Below are 10,000 nucleotides of genomic sequence, written 5' to 3'. Positions count from 1 at the left end.
ATCATCATCGTCATCATCGTCATCATCGTCATCATCATCATCATCGTCATCCTCCTCCTCCTTCTCCTCCTCCTCCTCCTCCTCCTCCTCCTCCTCATCATCATCACCAACATCGTCGTCGTCGTCATCGTCATCGTCATCATCATCATCATCATCGCCGCCGCCGCCGCCGCGTCGCCGTCGTCGTCGTCGTCGTCGTCGTCGTCATCATCATCATCATCATCATCATCATCATCATCATCATCATCATCATTATTATTCAAAAAGTTGGGAAAAGATTAAAGAGACCACTAATATGTGTTTGGGAAACATGTTGAAGGGTGGGTTTCTCTCTTTCACCGCAGCGCCCTCTCATGTATATATCCAACTGAAACCTCGTCTAATGGTTTATTCCGAGTCTGAAGAAAATAATTCAAATTTTGTGCACTTTGGGGGGAATAATTTTGTTTGTCAAGCTTTATAGAGCACATGAGTTTTGGTGGGAGGAATTTCTGTCCATCAAAAACTCAATGTTGCGAATGTTTCTAGAGCTTCGTGAGCATACGTCCCAAACTGTTTGTCCCTAATAGGGATAAATTTTCATTTTTTAATGAAGGAAGGTAAACCTCGCTAAACCCCCATTTATATTTCATGATATCTTAGCTGACAGGATATTACTGCTTAGTTGATTGTTACTAACCAAGAAATGTACATTCCCGTCTCTCTTCACCCCCATTAAATGAGTTCACATTTCCGTATTCCTAAATTTAAGCTTAGCTATAGTTGGAAAAAAACATGAGAGGAAGGTAGCTGCGCATTTTTAAAACCTTGAAAGTCAGACTATATCTCCAGTAGACACATGGGCTTCTACCTCCGCCAATCGTTCGCCATATTTTATTTTACTGGGAATAGATATAAGAATTTTCTTCGTGGTGGGGAGGAATTAGAATCCGAAGAAGGGTATACTTTTACATCTGAACGAGACTAAAAGCAATATATCTAAAAAAAATGTTATTCCCAACTTCAGCTGCAATTTTTTAAAGCTATCATTTCTTTTCCTGTAATTTCCATGTCCCATTAATTCAGAATATAACTCCTGCCTTTGCACTCTTTTTCTGTTCACTCTTTTCACAGCAACAATTTTTGCATTAAAAATATCACAAACTATAAAAGATAAAAAAAAACTCTCAGTTTTTTCCCCAAAAGTTTAAACTACAGTAAAAAGTATATTTTATCAATTAACTAAAATTAAATTATGTAAAATGTCATCAAAGAAGCCAAAACAAAACAGAAAAAGCTAATAAGAGAGCAGTGAATGAATTAAAGGATTCTAGTGTGGAAATAGCGGAACAAATATGAATGAAAGAATCAGTCTCAGGCAAAACGAACCTGACTAGGGTTCAAATTCTCGAAAAATATCTTGGTCGGACTCCGGGTCTTCTCGTCTCTAGGGTTTTCTATAAGTAAGTTTGAAATACTTCGAATGGTTTTATTTTTGTGCGATCTATCTGCTCCTTTTTAATCTTCACAGGAGTGTAGAGGCTGAAACTCACTGAGATTGTTTACTATTTCATTGATAGTAATATTTCTTTAGATTTCTTGGTTTAAGGATCAGAAACTGTGGGATTCTGGAAATATAAGGTTGTCCCAAAAGTTCGTAGAAAGTCTTGGAAAATAATGGTCTTTATTTTGAGGAATAATTTTTGCTGTTTTTGTTAGTACTTGGCGAGTAAAAATTCAATTTTCGCAAGTGTTTACGAACTTTTGGGACAACCTAATAAAAGTTTTTGTATTTCCATTCTCCCCACTGTATCTCATTGAGTACAAAACCAGCCGCAAGATCTTCAGTTTTCAGATCGTTCTCTTGATAATATTTGTTTTTCTGAATTCTTTTTCCAACATAAGAGATTATAATTGTTTTATCTTTTCGGTGTTTCTGAAGGTATTAATTGTTCAGTAATTAACACCACAAGATTTCTTGTGCTCTCCAACAGAATCATCGATAACTTGTAACATTAAGGTGGATGGCTTTTTCTTAAATCTCGTTAAATCTCGTTAAATCTCACCACTCAAACGACAACCAGAAAAGTATTTTGAAAACCTTGTTTCAAAATGTTCTTAAGTTGAATATATTCCATCGCTGTCTCTTTCGAATCGGTTATACGTGGAGATATATGTGTGTGATGGCGGCAGCGGCTCGTTTACATTATTTTCGATCTGTCATATGACAAATTTTGGCCGAGTTTTGATGAGATCGTTTAGGAGGGAATAACAATTGCTATACGTGACTGTTAAGTGGAGGCGCAATGGCCCAGTGGTTAGGGCAGCGGACTCGCGGTCGTAGGATCGCGGTTTCGATTCCCAGACCGGGCGTTGTGAGTGTTTATTGAGCGAAAACACCTAAAGCTCCACGAGGCTCCGGCAGGGGATGGTGGTGATCCCTGCTGTACTCTTTCACCACAACTTTCTCTCACTCTTACTTCCTGTTTCTGTTGTACCTGTATTTCAAAGGGTCGGCCTTGTCACTCTCTGTGTCACGCTGAATATCCCCGAGAACTACGTTAAGGGTACACGTGTCTGTGGAGTGCTCAGCCACTTACACGTTAATTTCACGAGCAGGCTGTTCCGTTGATCGGATCAACCGGAACCCTCGTCGTCGTAACTGACAGAGTGCTTCCCCACGTGACTGTTATTTTCTTTCCCAACAAAGATGTTTGTTGCTAAAGTTGTTTTGCCGTGAAAAAAAATTTAAGCTCAGGAAAATTTCGTCCCTGTGTTTTTTTGCCGCTTCATATCAGTAAATTTTGATTTAAATATAAAGACCAAGCGAAGCGAGAAGAGAACATTCATCATCTTAACTAACTTAAAGCTGTTGTTTGCACTGCGTGTTATTGTGTCAGTGTTGGCGTTGTTATCAACGTTAGCCATTATCGTAAAAGCGAAGTGTAAGATATATTTTGTAATTCGATCTGTATAACTCTAAGTTGGTACGTAGAAGATATTTCTGTTATTTATTACAGAAGAAATAAACCAGTTACTGATTTTAACTGGCGAGATGGGCATAATTGGAAAGGAAACGTTTAAAACGTATTCTTAAACAGTCCTCTACGCCTGCCCGTCTCATGTTGATGGTGCCATTTGTATGCTTGTCTGTCTGTCTGTCTGTCTGTCTGTCTGTTTGTATGTATGTATGTATGTATGTATGTATGTATGTATGTATGTATGTATGTATGTATGTATGTATGTATTTAGCGACATCAACAACGAGCACAACTACACCTTTTAGAAACAGAAATAAAAATCTATGCCATATCCTAAAGTCTTAAGAAATTTGAAGGTCACATCTTACAATTCGAGATACAGCTACCATGTTTTAGCCTCCCGTCTCCGGGACAACCAATGCTAAGTGCCTTATGATATCTATCTATCTATCTATCTATCTATCTATCTATCTATCTATCTATCTATCTATCTATCTATCTATCTATCTATCTATCTATCTATCTATCTATCTATCTATCTATCTATCTATTTATCTATCTATCTGTATGTATATATATAATTGGTTTCAAATTTTGGCACAGGGTCAACAATTTCGAGGATTACACCGACCCCAGTGCTCATTTGGTACTTTATTTCATCGATCCAGAATGAATGAAAGGCGAAGTCGACCTCGTCGGAATTTGAACTCACAACGTAAGCATTTTGCCTGGAGTGCTAAAGATTCTGCCAGCATGTATGTATGTATGTATGTATGTATGTATGTATGTAAGTATGTATGTATGTATGTATGTATGTATGTATGTATGTATGTATCTATGTATGTATGTATGTATGTATATATATATGTGTGTGTGTGTGTATATATATATCTATGTGTGTGTATATATGCATGTATGTATCTGCCTATCTGTCCGTCTATCTATCTATATGTATGTGTGTATATATATGTGCATATATATGTATACACATATGTATATATACATATATACATACATATATATAATATAAATAATATATATATATATTATTTATATTATTATATGGTTGAATGCCACGCATCATCTTCCAAGTAGGTTTTATTGTAATAATTCTGATGCGCACTCTATACGATATTTTTACTCTTTCGTTTTTCTCTCTTTTTCTCTCTTATTCTTTTACCTCTTCTTCTCCCACTATTCTCTCCTATTACTCTATCACTCTCTCTCCCTCACTCTTCCTCCCTTGCTCACGTGGCTCGCACGTGACCATCGACCATCTTTCTTTCTTGTGTTTCTTTCCTTCTCTTCGTTGTAGCTGGAACAAGGAAGACATGTTTTTGACTATCTCCTATCCAAGCTTGATTTACGCGTTCGCCACCACAACCTCGTTTAGGCTTAGCAGCCATTTCTGTTTGTCTTCAATGTCCTGTTTGTGTTACCAATTTTGACCCTCCGCAAAATACCAAATTTTATTTAATTTGCTTTGCGGGAGCAACTATTTTATCGAAAGTGTATATTGTTGTTAAATGTTCGAAATACGAGAGTAGAAAAACAGCCAACAACTGATGAAGGGGCGTTCTTTATGTTGTTTGTCAGTTTAGCCAATGGAAGACGGTTAATAAGGAGAGACACACAAATAAGAAAGAAGAAAGCAAAGGACCACTGATGCGGTCACAGGATGTGACGAAAGAACTCTGGCCGAAATAAGATTAAGTTTAATGTAAAAAATAAATAACACTGTAGCAAAGTAACACCAAATATATAGTGCATGTGTTTTTATTGGCTAACTGGCAAAATGATATATATATATATATATATATATACAGGGTGCAGTGAATAAACTGTCGTCGAAATTACGCAAAAATGAAAATAACACTGACATCTCATTTTAACAGATACATTTACCAAAGTTACATTTAAAATATCTTGAAATGCTAAAGAGTAAATTTATTCAATAAAATCACCATTGGCTTCTACCACAATCTTCAGACGATTTCAGAATCTACTGCAACTCTTCTGGACGGTCTCCTTGTTTAAGTTGGTGAATACCGCCATAATCCTTACCTTCAGTTTGTCTTTGATGTTGCAAAGAGTTTTGTTAGTCACTTGCTCAGCTGCGCGCCACACATAATAACCAAGGGGGTTGCAGTATGGGGGTGGTCAGATTGTAGATTCTTTGGGTCCCTAGGATCCTTTGCGTCTCTGAGCAATTCCTGCGCAGTTTAGCCGTGCATTAAGGCGGCATTGGTGACAGGTCTGCTCATCTGGAGCTGACCTGTAATCAATCAAAAATACCACGACAACGACGACGACGACGACGACGACGACCACCACCACCACCACCACCACCACCACCAATAATAATAATAAGAATAATAATAATAATAATAATAATAATAAGACAAACATAATTTTCGTATGGTTTTTTTAGGTATTCACTAGTACAACACTAAATACAAAACCAAATATATGGCACCCTAGGCATAACACCAACACGAACTTTCAACCTGTTGTCCCTTGAGGTCTCTTGGTGAGACTTGGAGTCAGCTTGTGCAAATGTAAAGCAAAGGTCAAATATGGAATGATAATAATAATAATAATAATAATAATAATAATAATAATAATAATAATAATAATAATAATAATAATATAATAACATCGAAAATATACCTTAGAAAGGAGAACCCAGGTTCGAAATTTCCCCCAAGACACCTGATGAAGGCTGGAGGGTATATCAGCCGAAACGTGTTAACAACAAGATGAGGACAAATATCCGTCAAATGTAAATAATGTAAATAATGTTTTTATTTCAGGTAAATTTCACTATAAATTCTCGTAGATCAAGACTAGGAAAAGTTTCCTAGCCTTGATCTCCTAGTGTTGTTGATCTTGATGGCGTTGTTGTCGTCAGATCAGCTTATGCTTAAAGACATAACCATTCGTTTTTGCTACGAACATTTACATTAAATCATATGTACTTTTCTTTACAGATCGACAGGGTGAAATTTAAGGGGAAATTTGGTTCCTATTTCTAGCAAGTCGGACTGCCACACAGAGGCACACTTATTAGTTTGAGTTCTGGAATGTAATATAAACAGGTCATGCAAGGAGTGACGTAAGCAAACGCTTACGTCATTTACTAAAATGTTTTTGGTGCACATCACAGTTTTTGGAATTAGAGAATTCTTGGATTACTTTAGAAGCTTAGAACGTGGACATTTTGTAAACAAATTCCGTACATACATAAGCCCACGCTCAATTTGTTTTTAATATTCATGTATAATACATATGTGTATATATGTATATGTATATAAAAACGTTTGCATATAGGTATATATGTGTATATATATATATATAATATATATATATATATATATATATATATATATATATATATATAATATATTCTATATATATATATATATATATACATACATACAACATACATACATACATACATACATATACATACATACATACATATACACATGCATGTATGTATATATTATGTATGTGTGCTTGAGTGTTGTGTGCGTGTGTTCTGCTAATGCACTTTGGACATAAAAATCAAAGCCACTACCTGAAGCTGACAGATACTTTTGATCACGAAAGGTCAAACAAATGGAGGGAAACAAACATTTAGCCGTTCTCACGCACAGCTACCACCCCCACACGCACACATACACACACACACACACACACGTGTGTGTATGTGTGTGTGTGTGTGTGTTCTGTGGGTTGGTTTGATTGTGCCTGTGTGGATAAAGTGTGCATGTACACACAGACATTTATAGAAGTAGGCAGACGGATGAAAGCATGTTCTCCAGACACAAATCAAATGAAATGACGATGTTAATATTAGTTTACGTAATGGAGAAAACTAACGAATACTACAAATGAATATATATTTCCAAAAACTTGCACGAACAATAGATGAATATGTGTTAAAAAATAGATTGGGAATATTGATGCGAATTCTATCTGGAGCCCAATACACGGAGTTGAGAAAAGGAAGGTAACATGCACTTTGTTAGTCCTGAGTAAGCGAAAAAGGTTCAAGTGTAGAGATGAATATTTCCCTTTTAAAATCTTTGGATTTCCTGGTTAAAAGCCTGGCACGGCATCGGTTTCTCTTGTTTATTTGGTTGTCGGTTCAGTGTCAACTTTCTAAATTTACGTCTCATGACAACGAGCTATTAACAACGGAGTGATTTATGAAAATATAAATATATGGCCAACTGCCAACATATACAGACCAGAGTGCGCACCCAGAGGAGATTTTCTTGCGGCTATTTACAGATAAAGCTAGATTCAAAAGATGCTGATCAAAATACATTTCGACGCAAATGAAATTTTAACAAATGGAAAATGTGTGTAACTTTGTAAAAACGGTGCTTTTATTATTTTATAAATAAAACTTTACAGATACATATGTATATCCACACAAATAGACATATGTATATGTGTATATATATATATATATATAATATATATATATATATATATATATATATATAATATATATATATACTTACACATACCACACACACACACATATATATATATACATATATATATATATATTATATATACTTACATGCATACATATGTATATATGTATATATGTATTTATATATATGTCGAAATAGATAAAGAAGCAATTACTAAGGTTGATGCGTTGGTTATGAAACACATGATATTAGTAAAGAAATGTAATTAGCTTCCAGGACATGAGTTAAATTACATCTACCTGCAGGGCGCAAAGAAATCCTGAGCATTCGTACGCCTTCACTATAATGAGAGAGAGAGAGAGAGAGAGAGAGAGAGAGAGAGAGAGGGGGAGAGGGAGAGAGAGAGAGTGATGAAGACGAAAATAACTTCGGTCCTGTCTATCTTTATACAAGTGAAGTACAATGACGGAAAATCAATCCACTAGAAAACGTGAAACGCACAGATTTGGTGGCAGAGGCATGATACAACGTCGGCTTTTAACTTCAATATTATATCTAACAAAGAAGTTGGTTCAGGCAATCTTCTAAGTTTATGTTGCACAGGAGTAAGTTATGAATAAACACATTGTTAAAAAACATCAAGGTACTTTCCCTCGTCTGTGAGACATTAAGTGAGGCATCACAACGCCAAGCTGTAAAACATATTTCTTTACTGCCCACAAGGGGCTAAACATAGAGGGGACAAACAAGGACAGACAAACGGATTAAGTCGATTACATCGACCCCAGTGCGAAACTGGTACTTAATTTATCGACCCCAAAAGAATGAAAGGCTAAACATAGAGGGGACAAACAAGGACAGACAAACGGATTAAGTCGATTACATCGACCCCAGTGCGAAACTGGTACTTTATTTATCGACCCCAAAAGGATGAAAGGCAAAGTCGGCCTCGGCGGAATTTGAACTCAGAACATAACGGCAGACGAAATACCTATTTCTTTACTACCCACAAGGGGCTAAACACAGAGGGGACAAACAAGTACAGACAGACGGATTAAGTCGATTATATCGACCCCAGTGCGTAACTGGTACTCAATTTATCGACCCCGAAAGGATGAAAGGCAAAGTCGACCTCGGCGGAATTTGAACTCAGAACGTAACAACGGCAGACGAAATACGGCTACGCATTTCGCCCTGCGTGCTAACGGTTCTGCCAGCTCGCCGCCTTTACAACGCCAAGCTGTTAATAGCGATATTTTGGTTCTTCGGTAGGTGCCGTGTAGTCTTTTCTTTTCGTTCGTACGTATGCCTATATTAACCGCTACATACTTCCTTTAGCGCTGTCAAAGGGCAAAGAACACAACGCCGAAGATGGAGAGGTAACTGCTTCTATAATTACTGAGACGTGGGGCGGGGTGTTATTCTGATATCATGAAGATGCTAAGGGCCTTATTAGAGAGACGGAAAACGCAATTAATTAATGTACTTTTATTTCCCTCCGTAGTTCTACATTTTGCTAGCAAATGTCCGTACAGTTAATCTTGTCTCTCTCGTTTAGAAAATGTCGTGCCATGAATCGCTGGGTTAAACTGTGCATACAAATCCATGACCTCCCAGATCCGTACTCATTGTTCCTTTGTTTCGTTCGTACGTTTATCTGTTCTCTCGTCTCTCTCTGTCTCTCTGTCTCTCTTTGCTCCCTCCCTCTCACTCGTCATCCTTTCTGTCTCTCAAAACGAACATGCGCGCGCGAACACACACACACACACACACACACACACACGCACGCGCGCGCGCGCGCGACACACACACACACAAACACACACACACACACACACACATTTATCTTAATGCCTAAAACAACAAATATTAACGGAAGTTGCATGTATATATGTATGTCTCTGTGTGTGCGTATGTGCGTTTATTTGTGTACGAGTGTGTGTATGTGTGTATGCTCAGTGTGTGTAAGACAAACACAGTCGAAAGAAATGTCTTATTTTCAGTATAGGCGCAGGAGTGGCTGTGTAGTAAGTAACTTGCTTACCAACCATATGGTTCCGGGTTCAGTCCCATTGCGTGGCACCCTGGGCAAGTGTCTTCTATTATAGCCTCGGGCCGACTAAAGCCTTGTGAGTGGATTTGGTAGATGGAAACTGAAAGAAGTCCGTCGTATATGTATATATATATATATATGTGTGTGTGTGTGTGTGTTTGTGTGTCCTCCAACATCTCTTGACATCCGATGCTGGTGTGTTTACGTCCCCGTGACTTAACGGTTCGGCAAAAGAGACTGATAGAATAAGTACTAGGCTTACAAAGAATAAGTGCTGGGGTCGATTTGCTCGACTAAAGGCAGTGCTCCAGCATGGCCGCAGTCAAAATGACTGAAACAAGTAAAAGAATAAAAGAATACAAAACACAATTTCGGGTGATTGCATCGCCCCCCCCCCAGTGTTCCACTGGTACTTATTTTATTGATCCCGAAAGGATGAAAGCAAAAATGGACCTCAACGCAGGAGGTAAAGACGGACGAAATGTCGTTAAGTACTTTGTTCGGCGCGGTAGCGATTCTCGCAGTTCACCGTCTTA

This window comes from Octopus sinensis, linkage group LG17, assembly GCF_006345805.1.
Source record: "Octopus sinensis linkage group LG17, ASM634580v1, whole genome shotgun sequence".
Classification (NCBI taxonomy): Eukaryota; Metazoa; Mollusca; class Cephalopoda; order Octopoda; family Octopodidae; genus Octopus; species Octopus sinensis.
The sequence above is the reverse complement of the archived record's forward strand: the minus strand, read 5'-3'. Positions refer to the sequence as shown.